The following is a 15,834-nucleotide window of genomic DNA, read 5'->3' on the forward strand; positions in this document are numbered from 1 at the left end:
TGCCAGTAGCCAGAGCCCCCCATTATGTGCCAGTAGCCAGAGCCCCCCCTTATGTGCCAGTAGCCAGAGACCCCCATTATGTGCCAGTAGCCAGAGACCCCCATTATGTGCCATTAGCCAGAGCCCCCCATTATGTGCCAGTAGCCAGAGCCCCCCCTTATGTGCCAGTAGCCAGAGCCCCCCATTATGTGCCAGTAGCCAGAGCCCCCCATTATGTGCCAGTAGCCAGAGACCCCCATTACGTGCCAGTAGCCACCAGTATTGTACACAAAAAAAAATAAACACTTATACTTACCTCCTTGGCAGCAATGCGATGCAGGCCTCTTCCGCTGTACGGCTCAGGCGGCGCGATGACGTCATCGCACCGCCTGCGCCGGCCTCTGATAGGCTACCGGCCTAGTGCCTGCAGCCTATCAGAGGAAGGGAAAGGGACACACCTCTCCCTTCCCTACCTCAGCACAGTCATCTGTATCGCTGTCCTGAGGACGGCAATACAGATGACTATGGAGATGAACACTTCCACAATGGAAGCGTTCATCTCCCTGTGCCCCGCCACCGCCCCCCCACTTCTGAGCAGCTCGAGGGGGGCAATTGCCCCGTTGCCCCCCCCCCCCCTGGATCCGCCAGTGGGTATAGCCAGTAACTCTCCGACTACGGAAGGGCCAAATTCTTTCATTCAGAAGGTAGGGAGAGGGAGTCAAAGTTAAATTGGCGACTCCCTGAGCAAAAAAAAAAAACACTTATTTAGAAATATGTGATATATAGTTTTAGTCTTCATTTATCAGGGTAGGTTCCGCACGAGGATCCTGTGCTGTGGATTGTGATCCTTTGGAGAGTTCCTGTAAAGACTTGCCACGGGAGCTGCGAGATGTCATGTTGAAAACAGTGCCACATTCGTTCATGGATTGTGTCTGGAACTGCAGCTCATCAAAAAGAGCTAAGCCGCAAAACCACACACAACCTGGGTACAGGGGTGGTGCTGTTTTTGGAAGAAATCAGCTTTGTTTTTGTAATCCTGGACATACTCTGTGCTGCTGTTGTGGTGGGGCTCTTTCAACTATGTACCTTTTCATTGTGATACCTTCGAATTTCCATTTCATCCTATCACGAGTAGAGATGAGCAAATTTTTCCAAAATTCGATTTGCCCGATTTCTAAAAAATTTGGTTTGATCCAAATTTATTTGCGGTGAATCGTGCTAAAAGTCTATTTGCTGGCTGCAGAGAGCCTTTATAGTGGTGTAGAACACTGTGCCTTGCAGTAACACGCACCCCGTTGCCGTATTGCAGACCGCATTTGCGGATCCGCAATACACGGGTGCCGTTCCGTGGGCATTCCGCATCACGGATGCGGACCCATTCACTTGAATGGGTCCGCAAATCCGGAGATGCGGAATAGTGCGGAACGGAAGCACGGAACGGAACCCTACGGAAGCGCTACGGAGTGCTTCCGTGGGGTTTTGTCCCGTACTTCCGTTCCGCAAAAAGATAGAACATGTCCTATCTTTTTGCGGAACGTCCGGATCAAGTGAATGGGTCCCCGATCCGCTGTGGCTGCCCCACGGACTGTGTTTGTGCATTGCGGCCCGTATTTTGCAGCCCGCAGCACGACCACGGGGTGCACACGCCAGTGTGAAAGAGGCCTTAGGGAGTCTGCTGTGGTAGTGAAATAATAATGTCCGTATGACACGCAGATGACAGGCGTCGCTCTTAGAATCACTGCACAGTTCACTTATTCGGGCAGTTACGGGGCCAAAACTGACCAAATATCTCAAGTGTGAACTCAGCCTTACAGGTCGACGTTAGCGCCAAGAAGAAGCGCGCTCCTTTTTTCGCCGTCGTCAGCTGATTCCACATAGATGTCTACAGAACCTGTTCTATTAAACCCTTATACAAGTAGAGCCCCCCCGACAGAGTGGAGAGGGGGTCAGCAGTAAGTTTGTGTTGACGTCACTGATTAATCTTCCCTTCCTCTGATCCGTCAGAACAATAACCCCCAAAAACGGATCCTGTCTGTGGAGCATCCGCCTTCACTCGGTCAGCATTTGGTCAGTAATCCATCAGTATTGCTACTGGCCAAAAAAACAGGAGTGGATCCAAAACAGAGATGACACGTGAATGGAATATTTGCATGTCTTCTGTGTTTTGTACCCACTCCTGCTTTTTGCTACCAAATCATAAGCCAATTCTGATGGGACTGTACAGGCCTTACAGCGGCTACACAGACAGGATCCGTTGTGCGTCTCATTTTTCCTTCCTTCTGACAGATAAGAAGAAGGGCCAAATAAATGGTGATGTCAGCCAGGCCGAAAGGCAAAATAGGGGCCCAGTCAAAAACGGCCAACACTAAAAAATAAAAGGGAAATTAAAACACCCCAAAAATGTCTGTAATTTTCTCACTTCACCACGCAACGGCAAATACTTTTTTATGTGCCACTAATACACGCAAAAAAGGGCTTTAGAACATACAAACCGGATTCCCAAAAAGTTGGGACACTAAACAAATTGTGAATAAAAACTGAATGCAATGATGTGGAGATGGCAAATGTCAATATTTTATTTGTAATAGAACGTAGATGACAGATCAAACGTTTAATCCGAGTAAATGTATCATTTTAAAGGAAAAATACGTTGATTCCAATTTTCACGGTGTCAACAAATCCCAAAAAAGTTGGGACAAGTAGCAATGAGAGGCTGGAAAAAGTAAATTTGAGCATAACGTAGAGCTGGAAGACCAATTAACACTAATTAGTTCAATTGGCAACATGATTGGGTATAAAAAGAGCTTCTCAGAGTGGCAGTGTCTCTCAGAAGCCAAGATGGGTAGAGGATCACCAATTCCCACAATGTTGCGCAGAAAGATAGTGGAACAATATCAGAAAGGTGTTACCCAGCGAAAAATTGCAAAGACTTTGCATCTACCATCATCAACTGTGCATAACATCATCCGAAGATTCAGAGAATCTGGAACAATCTCTGTGCGTAAGGGTCAAGGCCGTAAAACCATACTGGATGCCCGTGATCTCCGGGCCCTTAAACGACACTGCACCACAAACAGGAATGCGACTGTAAAGGAAATCACAGAATGGGCTCAGGAATACTTCCAGAAACAATTGTCAGCGAACACAATCCACCGTGCCATCCGCCGTTGCCAGCTGAAACTCTACAGTGCAAAGAAGAAGCCATTTCTAAGTAAGATCCACAAGCTCAGGCGTTTTCACTGGGTCAGGGATCATTTAAAATGGAGTGTGGCAAAATGGAAGACTGTTCTGTGGTCAGACGAGTCACGATTCAAAGTTCTTTTTGGAAATCTGGGATGCCATGTCATCCGGACCAAAGAGGACAAGGACAACCCAAGTTGTTATCAACGCTCAATTCAGAAGCCTGCATCTCTGATGGTATGGGGTTGCATGAGTGCGTGTGGCATGGGCAGCTTGCATGTCTGGAAAGGCACCATCAATGCAGAAAAAAATATATTCAGGTTCTAGAACAACATATGCTCCCATCCAGACATCATCTCTTTCAGGGAAGACCCTGCATTTTTCAACAAGATAATGCCAGACCACATTCTGCATCAATCACAACATCATGGCTGCGTAGGAGAAGGATCCGGGTACTGAAATGGCCAGTCTGCAGTCCAGATCTTTCACCTATAGAGAGCATTTGGCGCATCATAAAGAGGAAGGTGCAACAAAGAAGGCCCAAGACGATTGAACAGTTAGAGGCCTGTATTAGACAAGAATGGGAGAGCATTCCTATTTCTAAACTTGAGAAACTGGTCTCCTCTGTCCCCAGACGTCTGTTGAGTGTTGTAAGAAGAAGGGGAGATGCCACACAGTGGTGAAAATGGCCTTGTCCCAACTTTTTGGGGATTTGTTGACACCATGAAATTCTGATTCAACATATTTTTCCCTTAAAATGGTACATTTTCTCAGTTTAAACTTTTATTCCGTGATTTATGTTCTATTCTGAATAAAATATTAGAAGTTAGCACCTCCTCATCATTGCATTCAGTTTTTATTCACGATTTGTATAGTGTCCCAACTTTTTTGGAATCCGGTTTGTATAACTGCACCGCTGAACGGCAAATAATTTTTTTTTGTGCCACTAATACACGCCACAAAGGGCTGTAATTTTCTCACTTCACCAGACAACGGCTAATAAGCCCTTTTTTCCCCACTAATACAAGCCAAAAGATGCTTTAGAACATATAACTGCACCGCACAAGGGCAAATAAGACGTAGAAATATTTCCTAGTAATAACCCCTGTTAATGGCCGTATCACACGGCACCTGCACCCCGATAACAAGAACGGTTTGCTGGAATTACAGAGCTGTATAATGGCGATTTGGATCCGCAGTCAGTGCAGCAAGGTGTAATAGGATTGTTCCCATTACCCAGGCTGTAACCTCCCCGACTGAACCCTGTTCTACAGAAATGCTGTGGCATAATTACTCCCTATCCTTTCCCTGCACCTTGAATAATCTTTCCCTGAACTTGTAAATAGTTTTTTTCAGCACAATGAAGTTTTTCCTCGCACTGTCCCTAGCGCCTGCTGATGTCTCTCCCTGCACTAAGTACACTGGAAAATGGCTGAATCCAAGATGGCTGAGGCTATTTATAGGGCTGTGACATCACAGGGCTGGCTGGCTGCTGATTGGCTGCATGCACGGCATTATGGGTGATGCCCCGTACCCAGAGTTCCTTGCTCCATGTCCTCACACGTGCAGCAGCCATTTTTAGGAAAAAATGTGATTCGCTACCACGAAGCGTGAGGAAAATCGAATTCGGTGAAAATTCCACTTGCTCACGAGCATCCCTGTCCTCCCTTACATAGTCACATATGTGGACAGGTTACTCCCCCACACAAGATCAACACACTCCTCCTCCTCCGCTGCCGCTGCTGCTGCTGTGTTCCCTCCAGTGATCCAGCTAATGCATGCTGTATCCCACTACAAGGCAGGACGCACATAGACTCGAGGTCCGGCTGTTGTAAAACCATAGCCTCCAGCATTCTTGGCTTTTCTCCAAACTCCCATAGACGTGAGTGGAGCATGCTGGGAGTTGTAGTTTCATAACAGCTGGAGTGCTGGAGGTTGCGGAGCCCTAACATAGACTATTTGGAGCAAAAGGATGATATCTCAGAAATGCCCAGACCCTAGTGGGGGAACCTTAAACCCGGGATAAGGTCGGCGCAATGTCAGCTCCATTGGCTCAACTACACCAGTCGCCACAACACATTGGACACTGTAAAATCAGCTCATAGAAAATCATGCAGCCAAGAACAAATGCTCCGAGATTACAGCTTATCTGTCAGTTCTGAACAATTTGTGGGAAGCTGATATAGCAGAGTCAATGCGCCATTGATACATCGGCCAGTAAATCGTCCATTCAGGACTCACTCTTTAAAGTGTCCAAATTGCAAAGCAAACAGGAGCTCGTGAATGGAGGACTGATAAGCGTCGCGCACACCGGGTACATTAGACAATCGGACATTTCTGTATAAACAGCTTGAGGCAAGAACCTGGAGATAACTGGAAATTTAATTTGATTTACACGGCCACATAATGTTATCTGAGCCTTTAATAGAATCTGTGCAGGGAACAGTCAAAAGCTATTTCCGCTTCGCAGCGGCGTATCTAATCCGCCATCAGGTCTACAACTGCGGGACAGATTGCATTCATAAAAGCAACGTACGCCCGCTTCAATGACATTGTCCATTTAAAGGGGTATTCCAGTTTGAGGAAATAATATTTATTTATTTTTTTGTCTAATGAAAAGTAATACAATGTATCAAAGTACTTTCTGTATCAATTACTGTTTACACGGGAAGATGTGCTGCCGACCAGTGAGCCTTTTCACATTTTTTATTTTCTCGTTTTTGGGGTGGGACAATGTTCATTTCCGAAAATTTCACCCGATCATCGGCCTGTGTATATAACTCAGTTTTACACTGACCTTAGATGATTGATTCCTGTCAAAGTGATGGAATCCACCAACCTCCATCAAACACCTGTATTTGGCGGCAGATATATCTTCTCTTACTCAACCATAGGTCCAGAGTCATAGCTTAAAGGGGCTTTGTGGGACTTAAAGGGATTGTCCCACGAAAAATATTCTACAGTTTGCAAACCAGCACTTGCATCTCAATACTTCTGTAATTGCATGTAATTAAAAATGTTATTCAATGAAACCTTTCTGTAGAGCGCCACCTGCTGTTGGCTCCTTTTCAAATTTCTCTGTCCTGCTCAATGAGCACATGCTCAGTTCCGTCCTTCTACTGCCACCAGTTGCAGCAGACAGGACACGTCCTCTAAGCAAGGGCATGCCCCCCCACGTTAGCTGACAGCTTGAAATAAATCTAGCAGAAAAATTTGATTGAATGGGGAGATCTCTGGATCCATGTGAAGAACAGGACTGGTTCTAGCTTCGTTAGAAAGAGGTTGTCATGTACTATATGACGTCTGATTTTCATTTTTTACATTATTCATGGGAGAACTGCTTTAAGCTTAATATGGTGGAGAGGTTCCCTCGGTTGTCAGGGTTGTCAGCAGTAGTGAAAACCCTTTTAAAGCTCTTGGACTCCAATGCACAAATGTTTCCGGCCTCTGCTATGTGCTATTATAATACTGGTGTCTGCTAACCCTATGCCTCCCTGCATGATGACTACTTCACCAACATCCCATACTAGGAGGCTCCTGCAGGACACGTATACAGAGTTATAGGATGTGTATACAGAGTTATAGGATGTGTCCTCCCGGCCCCTGTACTGTAACTCTGTATGGTCATAGAATGTAAAAAAAACATAAGAAACAGAACGACGTCTGTGGAGGATGTGAGTTATTCGCAGCTTTAGAAAAAAAAAAATCCCCAAACGGGAAACAACCAGAGGATTGATCTACTTATTCCAAGTGAAGGTGTTGTTTAAAATCCCCTAAAAGGTATCTTAAGTAATGATATTGGTATGCGGCAAACAAAGGGAGCGGACTCTGCAGCCCATTGACTCCTTTTTGGGGTCAAGTTCCAGTTTTGGGATCCTAATTTGCTTCAAGAATTGTGTGTGAACCATACGTTAGGCTGGGTTCACATCACTTTTTTCCCCATCTGTTTAACATATACAAAAAACGTATGTCTCGGACTGATCCGTTTACCATAGAGTTCCACTGTAAAAAAAAACTAAAAAATTGTAAGAAAAAGTATACTTTTTTTACTGGACTCTGCAGGATAGAAGAACGTGGTGGAGGCATAAAACGTGAACCCAGCCTTAAAGGGAATTTATACCATGGTAACTTTTTTTTTTTTTATTGCTTTACATTTAACCCCCACCCCCATTTTGTGTTTGCAGCTCCTATGCAGATCTATGTGGGTCCATGGAGTCCTACAGTCATGCGTTGCTCCCTTCCGTTTGTGTCTTCTTTTACTATGTGTAGGTTAGAGGTGGTTCAATCACACGTGACTGCAGGATCAGACTACGTGAGGTTTGATTGTAGTCTGTTACCATGGAGACACAGGACAGTTGACACAAACGGGTAGAAGAGCTTTAATCCAGACTACTGGCAAAGGTGCTTCATGATACAATTTTTGAAACCAGGATGAACTTTTGCAACCAGCCACTTCCACCGCAGGAGGCACACAAATGTCCTTGTACTGGTACCTTGTGACCACCATGAATCATATCATTAACTGTATAACGTGATAATACTTCAGATTATTTTTTCATATTTATGCATTGTAAGGGATAGTGTTATTTATACACTATATGGTAGTATTATTTATAAATGTATGAGTGTTATTTATGAACTGTACGGTAGTATTAGTTATTCACAGTGTGATAGTGTTATTTATACACTGTATGGTAGTATTATATATACACACTATATATTAGTTATACACTATATCAGGGCTGGCCAACCTGCGGCCCTCCAGCTGTTGTAAGACTACAATTCCCACCATGCCCTGCTGTAGGCTGATATTTGTAGACAGTCTGGGCATGCTGGGAGTTGTAGTTTTGCAACAGCTGGAGAGCCGCAGGTTGGCCATCCCTGCACTATATGGTAGTATTATTTATGCACTGTATGGTAGTATTATATACACTCACCTAAAGAATTATTAGGAACACCTGTTCTATTTCTCATTAATGCAATTATCTAGTCAACCAATCACATGGCAGTTCCTTCAATGCATTTAGGGGGGTGGTCCTGGTCAAGACAATCTCCTGAACTCCAAACTGAATGTCAGAATGGGAAAGAAAGGGGATTTAAGCAATTTTGAGCGTGGCATGGTTGTTGGTGCCAGACGGGCCGGTCTGAGTATTTCACAATCTGCTCAGTTACTGGGATTTTCACGCACAACCATTTCTAGGGTTTACAAAGAATGGTGTGAAAAGGGAAAAACATCCAGTATGCGGCAGTCCTGTGGGCGAAAATGCCTTGTGGATGCTAGAGGTCAGAGGAGAATGGGCCGACTGATTCAAGCTGATAGAAGAGCAACGTTGACTGAAATAACCACTCGTTACAACCGAGGTCTGCAGCAAAGCATTTGTGAAGCCACAACACGCACAACCTTGAGGCGGAGGGGCTACAACAGCAGAAGACCCCACCGGGTACCACTCATCTCCACTACAAATAGGAAAAAGAGGCTACAATCTGCACGAGCTCACCAAAACTGGACTGTTGGAGACTGGAAAAATGTTGCCTGGTCTGATGAGTCTCGATTTCTGTTGAGACATTCAAATGGTAGAGTCCGAATTTGGCGTAAACAGAATGAGAACATGTATCCACCCTCTGATGGCTACTTCCAGCAGGATAATGCACCATGTCACAAAGCTCCAATCATTTCACATTGGTTTCTTGAACATGACAATGAGGTCACTGTACTAAAATGGCCCCACAGTCACCAGATCTCAACCCAATAGAGCATCTTTGGGATGTGGTGGAACGGGAGCTTCGTGCCCTGGATGTGCATCCCTCAAATCTCCATCAACTGCAAGATGCTATCCTATCAATATGGGCCAACATTTCTAATGAATGCTATCAGCACCTTGTGGAATCAATGCCACGTAGAATTAAGGCAGTTCTGAAGGCAAAAGGGGGTCCAACACCGTATTAGTATGGGGGCACTAATAATTCTTTAGGTGAGTGTATATACACACTATACATTAGTTTTACACTATATGGTAGTATTTATACACTGTATGGTAGTATGATTTACTTATATATATTAACTTATATATATTAGCACCATATGGATTGTTCACTTGTGCACTGCATGGCAGTACAGTGTATGGTGTGGGCAACATAAGGTACAACACAGGGCACCATGTCAAATGAGTCCATCCCTGGCATAGACTTATGGGAGTAGAATCCTACAGTATTACACTGTAATCAATATATAATATGCTGGAAATGAATCTCTGTAGTCCTGCGAGGAGTCAGATTACCTGAGCCATTTACAGTTTAATTAAACCTGATTATACACAACTCGAGTTGTTAACCTCTTTATTCTTTAACAACATGATTATAGGAGGGAGGATCCTGGCGATATCCACCCTGCCTTATGCGAGTGTGGGAACGGCCAGGAGCCCGGGCTCTGGAGGTGGCCACGACTTTACTGGTTTAGGCTGCTCCTGGGAATTTGTCACATAAAACAAATGGTGTTTGTAGAACATTCCCAGAGAAATCCACGGCCAATATAAATGCTAATTGATTGTTTTAATTATTACCTGTGGACTAATCTTATACATGTGAACTGTTGTGTAGCAGCATCAGGGAGATTCTCAAAAGTGGCATAGTTTCACGCTCCCAACCCAAAGCATTTGAATTGCAAGGAGTTCATATCTCCCTCACACACCAAAATGACTATACACCCCAGACCTGACACCCCAAAATCAACACAGACTAGACTAGAATTTCTAAAACAATGCAGACCCCAGATCAGACCTCCTAAAGAAGTGTAGACCCCAAACCAGACTTCCTAAACAAATACAGACACAAGACCTCCTAAATAAATGCAGACCCCAGACCAGACCTCCTTAACAAATACAGACCCCCAGACCAGACCCCCTAAATAAGTGCAGACCGCAGACCAGACCTCCTAAATAAGTGCAGACCCCAGACCAGACCTTCTAAAAAAAATACAGACTCCCAAACCAGACCTCCTAAACTAATACAGACTCCAGAACAGACCTTCTTAACAAATATAGACCACAAACTAGGCCTCTTAAACAAATACAGACCTCCGAAAGAAGTGCAGACCCCAAACCAGACTTCCTAAACAAATACGTCTGTATACACAAGACCTCCTAAATAAATGCAGACCTGCAGACCCCAGACCAGACCTCCTAAAGAAGTGCAGACCCCAGACCAGACCTCCTAAACAAATACAGACTCCCAGACCACCTTAAAAAATACAGACCCCAGACCAGACTCTCTAAACTAATACAGATCCCAGAACAGACGTCCTAAGCAAATACAGACTCCCAAACCAGACCTCCTAAACAAATATAGACCACAAACCAGACCTCCTAAACAAATACTGACCCAGACCAGACACCCTAAAGTATACAGACCCCAGACCAGACCTTGTAAACCAATACAGACCCCAGACCAGACCTCCTAAACCAATACAGACCCAGACCAGACCTCCTAAATAAGTGCAGACCCCAGACGAGACCTCCTAAACAAAAAAAGACACCAGAGCAGACCTCCTAAACCAATACAGACCCCACACCATACCTCCTAAACCAATACAAACCCAGCACAGACCTCCTAAATAAGTGCAGACCCCAGACCAGACCCCTAAACCAATACAGACCCCAGACCAGACCTCCTAAACCAATACAGACCCATACCAGACCTCCTAAATAAGTGCAGACCCCAGTCGATACCTCCTAAACAAAAAAAGACACCAGAGCAGACCTCCTAAACCAATACAGACCCCAGACCAGACCTCCTAAACCAATACAGACCCATACCAGACCTCCTAAATAAGTGCAGACCCCAGACAAGACCTCCTAAACAAATACAGACACCAGACCAGACCTCCTAAACCAATACAGACCCAGAACAAACCTCCTAAATAAGTGCAGACCCCAGACCAGACCCCCTAAACCAATACGGACCCCAGACCAGACCTCCTAAACCAATACAGACCCAGACCAGACCTCCTAAATAAGTGCAGACCCCAGACCAGACCTCCTAAATAAATACAGAACCCAGACCACATAAAGAAATACAGAGCCCAGACCAGATCTCCTAAACATATGCATCCAGGGTGAGGCCTACCACCCCCATCATTGTCACTGCCACAGACACTCTTCTCCACCGGTTCTGCCCTCCTGGTCTCGCTGCACTTATTCATCCTGAGACTCCTGGTTCATGCACAGAACCTCCTAACAGTGAAAAGTTACAATGGCACAGCAGTCCAGGAGAGCGAGCCAGCAAGCGGGGAGGTATCTCTATTTCATTCAGTCAGTGGAAAGCTGGGTGAGTAGCCCTAGGACCCCTATGATGACTGCCCCACATGTCATCCAGTATCTAGCTGTACATGGATGCTCCTCTGTCATGACGGGCTGTGGTTTCCTGTGAGTCTATGCAGTGATATCTACGGAATTCATACTTTATGACTGTGATAAACAGACCTGTCACCATCACACTCATTCAGGATTCACCTGTAGATAAGGCCGGGGCGATGACCTTGAAAGATCAAAGACAATCAGGGATCATATAACTTCATTGGAAGGGACCCGCCATGATGGAAGGACTGGGACCACTGCCTTCATCCAGTGCTTGATTTACCTGGATTCAATCTTGTTAACATTGAATAATTAAAAGAACATAGGGCTTCACGCGTTGACCTAAGGGGAAGACAAGGACAGTCAGTTGTTGCTGTTGGGACTAATCTGGCAGGGCATACACCTTAAGGTTGACCATCTAATATAAATTGGGGCTTAACAACTCTCCTGATGGCAGATGTTGGGGGGGGGGAGGTTCTCAGAGCACATAAGCCAGATAAGGTTGGATGTCTGCCAGTCAAACACATATGTGCTTCGCCAAGCGTGCATGTTTTCTGAATGCGGAGAGGGGAATAAGATGCTGACAGAACATGGTGGTGGCTTATCTCCCCTGAGAACATGCATGAACGATCCTTCAGGGCAAAGTTATACACATTAGAGGTTCAGTCAACATTAACCTCATGTGTATGGCCAACCTTACTTCCCTTTACCAATATGAAAACTCAAGCATGCTTGGCTGAGCATGCATGTGTATGGTGGTTTTGAAGGGAATAGCTGTTCGCAGGGTATGGCCAACTTTAGTCCTTAGATCTTCTCAGCATCAATGCTGTATAAGGACTTGGTCCTCTTTCTATTGAGGTAAGGCATTGAAGGGTGGACAAAGCATGGTTGGATGCGCATGGGCTGTCAAGTCAAAGAGTAGTAAATGCTACCTGTACAGGACCACACCAAGCCCATACAGAGGAGAGGCGCCATGCAGTAGACAAGTTTACTGCTGCTCCTCCACCTGATAAGTGACATGTCAGGTCGGGGGAAGAGTATAGTTCCTCCTCCACCCATCTTCTTCTACTACTATGGGGGATGTTATCTATCTGCAGGAGATCCAAAGAAGGTAAGGTAGTCATGCACATCTGCTTATTGCACAGTATTACAATGTATCTACCTTGGTTCTGGAGAACCTCAATATCTCCTTTACAACCTTGGACGACCATGTTATTTTAACCCTAAGTGGCCCAATTTTCACTTGATTTGGATAAAAAAAATCTGGTTGCAGTCAAGGTTATAGCTTATGAACCGTGTCCTACAGAGTTGATGGTAGCATTGAAGGCACCTTGAGCAAAGTCTGAAAATCAACCATGATGATAATATATGAGAATGATCTGATTTACCCATAAACCCTGTCATATCCCTTACGATAAGGAAACTCATTCGCCGGTCTGGTTGTCTTCTTCTTTGTAGTCCACCCAACTGCATTGGGCAATCACATTGTTCATCCAAGCAGAAACCAACAAGGTTAGAAACTAATAGACTTAAGGAATTTTAATCTGGGGATGTAATGACCCTTCAAGTCTGGGTGCCAGATGGACCATACAGACAAACCATGCAGCTGATCGTAACGTGAAGGCATATCTGAGAGGCATGTCATCAATTCATGAGATGGGATCACCCTTTTAGTTTTGCCTAAGAGACCCCCTCACCTCCCCTACAGTTACGGATTACATTATCATTAGGGGGGCTTTTTTTTGTCTTTTTTTCTTCTGCATGATCTCCTGGACCTGATTTTTTGGCGAGAAAATTGGACAAGGATAGACACCAATAGACGGCTCTTCCAATCACAGACGGCGTCATATTGCGCCATGATGAGCAGATGCCCAAGGGCTCTCCATAGGCACGTCCTCATCTGTGCTCCCTTCTCCTGGCACAGAGGAACAAAGGGCGGCCATTGCCATAGATGAAGCCTATCCCTTCATATTCCTTCCATTCCTGGCTTGTTCCTCTATTACCAGAAAGGGAATTAAAGGGTGTGTGAGAACAACTGGCCTTGAGTCAATTTTTTTTTTTCAGTAAACGCCCATAATATTGAGAATGAGCTCTTCTGGGCGTCCTTTAAGATTACATCTCCGGCACATATCAGATTTCTTCAGGGAGCGAGCGAGGCGTAGGAGTAACATTTATTTACAGAAGAAGAAGGCAAATTCCTGCATTGGGACATGTCCTTACATGTGCAAAGCCCTGTGTCCCCTATAGAAGCAGCGTCACCAGGCCCCATTGTTTAACTCTGCGGACGCACTGACGAGAAATTTACGAAATGCCGCAGACATTACATAGGAAAAGTCATTAAAAAAAAACCCGGCTCTTGCCTATTCATTAATGGATTGTGTGTAAACACGAAATAGATCTGCGCAATATTTCTGCTAAACGTGGGCCCGATGTTTATACGTATTTATGGGATCATCTTACTTCCTGTAAGCTCGAATTCTATTCACTGCCACGCATCCCCCGTCAATGGCAGAGCCTTACAGAAACACTATGGTGGAGTCCTTAGAGAGTCAAAACATTCTCCATTGAAAATAAATCCTATTTCTTAACGATAACCTCTGCCCATATCATCAGGGCTCATGTGCCAAAATGGAGGACCACTCATGGCGGACCTGATCCGTTCATGAAATGCTACATCTTTGTGGCCAACGCAGGGGAAACATCTGGCTGGACAAAGCCTCTGATCTGTAAAGGGGTTCTCTGAGATTTGCATATTGATGGCCTATCCTCATGATAACCATCAATACCTGATCGGCGGGGATCTAACTCCTGACACCCCTGACAATTAGCTGTTTTAAAAGACAGTGTTGCTCTTGCTCTGGTCTACTCCTAGGCTAGTGACATCACGTTCATCGGTCACCTGGCCAATGCAAGTGAATGGGGCTGAGCTGCGATACCAAGCACAGCCACTATCAAATGGATGGCGCTGTGCTTAGTAAGTAGCAAGGACGCCGTGGCACCCACCACAGCCTCCTCAAGCAGCTGATCGGCAGGGGCCCCCTTCCAGATCTGATATTAACTACCTATCTTGGGGATTGGTCATCAAAATTAAAAACCCAGACAATCCCTTTAATTATATCTGTTTCTTAGAAAGCTTGGTGGCAACCCAATATGGCCGCCATTACCAGTTTCACGGGAGATATTACCTAGCTAAACAGCTGAAGTCCTAAGTCTGCCCAAGCAAGCAGCCATATGCTTCACTGTGATGTAAAACCAGGTTAGAAATGTCAATCAGGGGCGTCAGAAAGCTGAGTGACAACACCTGCAACTGTAACTGTGGACATGTTACTTATCAATCAGCATCAGACCAGTGGCCCAGTTTCTTCTGATCTAGATCTACCGCAGAAAGAAAGAAAACCACTGCATATTTAGGTAGGTCTGGAGTTCTGGATTCTAGGAAAGCTGGGTGACGGCCACTACAGGACTTCATTTTTTTTGCATTGATGGTCCAAAAACTCTAGAAAGTTCTGGACTATAAGAAGTACTTGCTCCCAGATGTAGGAGTAGAGGAATTGTCCTGTGATTTGGGTTGTGCGGTGTTACATTGTATCAGTTTGTCTATGTTTTGTATAAGGTGAATATATCAGCAAGGTTTTTGTATCCACCTCATTCTGGTTCAGTTCTGTTTGCGTTGGAAAGTGCTACAAGGAGTGTCCTGTGAACAATGGGAGGCGCGTGGGAAACTTCTCTAATGCTTCACTGCCAGTAAGAGTCTATAGGTGCACGCCACCCAATTACTGACACCTAAAGCGAAGGAAACGGAAAGATAACAATGTATCAGCCACATAACAATTACACGATGTGTGGTGTCTACCCTGACAGATTTGGATGGAAAGGGCATCCATGACTTAAAGGGGTTGTCGACAATTACGAAGGAGTTTTCTTCAAAAAAGAGCGCCACTCTTATCCATAGGCTGTGCCTGGTATTGCAGCTTAACCCTACTGAATACCACACAGCCCAGAGATCAAATGAGCACTATTACTTTAAATGGGTTGCAGAGCGCCACCAATGTCTATGCGTTGCATCTGGTACTGAAACTCCATTGCAGTGAATGGGGCTGAGCTGTAATACCAAACATAACCTGTGGACAGGTGTGACCCTGTTTTTAGAAGAACAAGTCACTTTTTGAGTCTTGTCTTATGCCGGGGCTCCATGGTGACTTTTGGTCACCGGCCAGTCGTGGTAAAATCGCAGCAGTATCGTGACCTCACTTGAAATGTGTCCGACCATGCAGCGTTTCTCTACAGCCTAAACCTGCTTTATAAAGAGGAAAAGATGGGGGAT

Source organism: Bufo bufo, chromosome 10, assembly GCF_905171765.1.
Source record: "Bufo bufo chromosome 10, aBufBuf1.1, whole genome shotgun sequence".
Classification (NCBI taxonomy): Eukaryota; Metazoa; Chordata; class Amphibia; order Anura; family Bufonidae; genus Bufo; species Bufo bufo.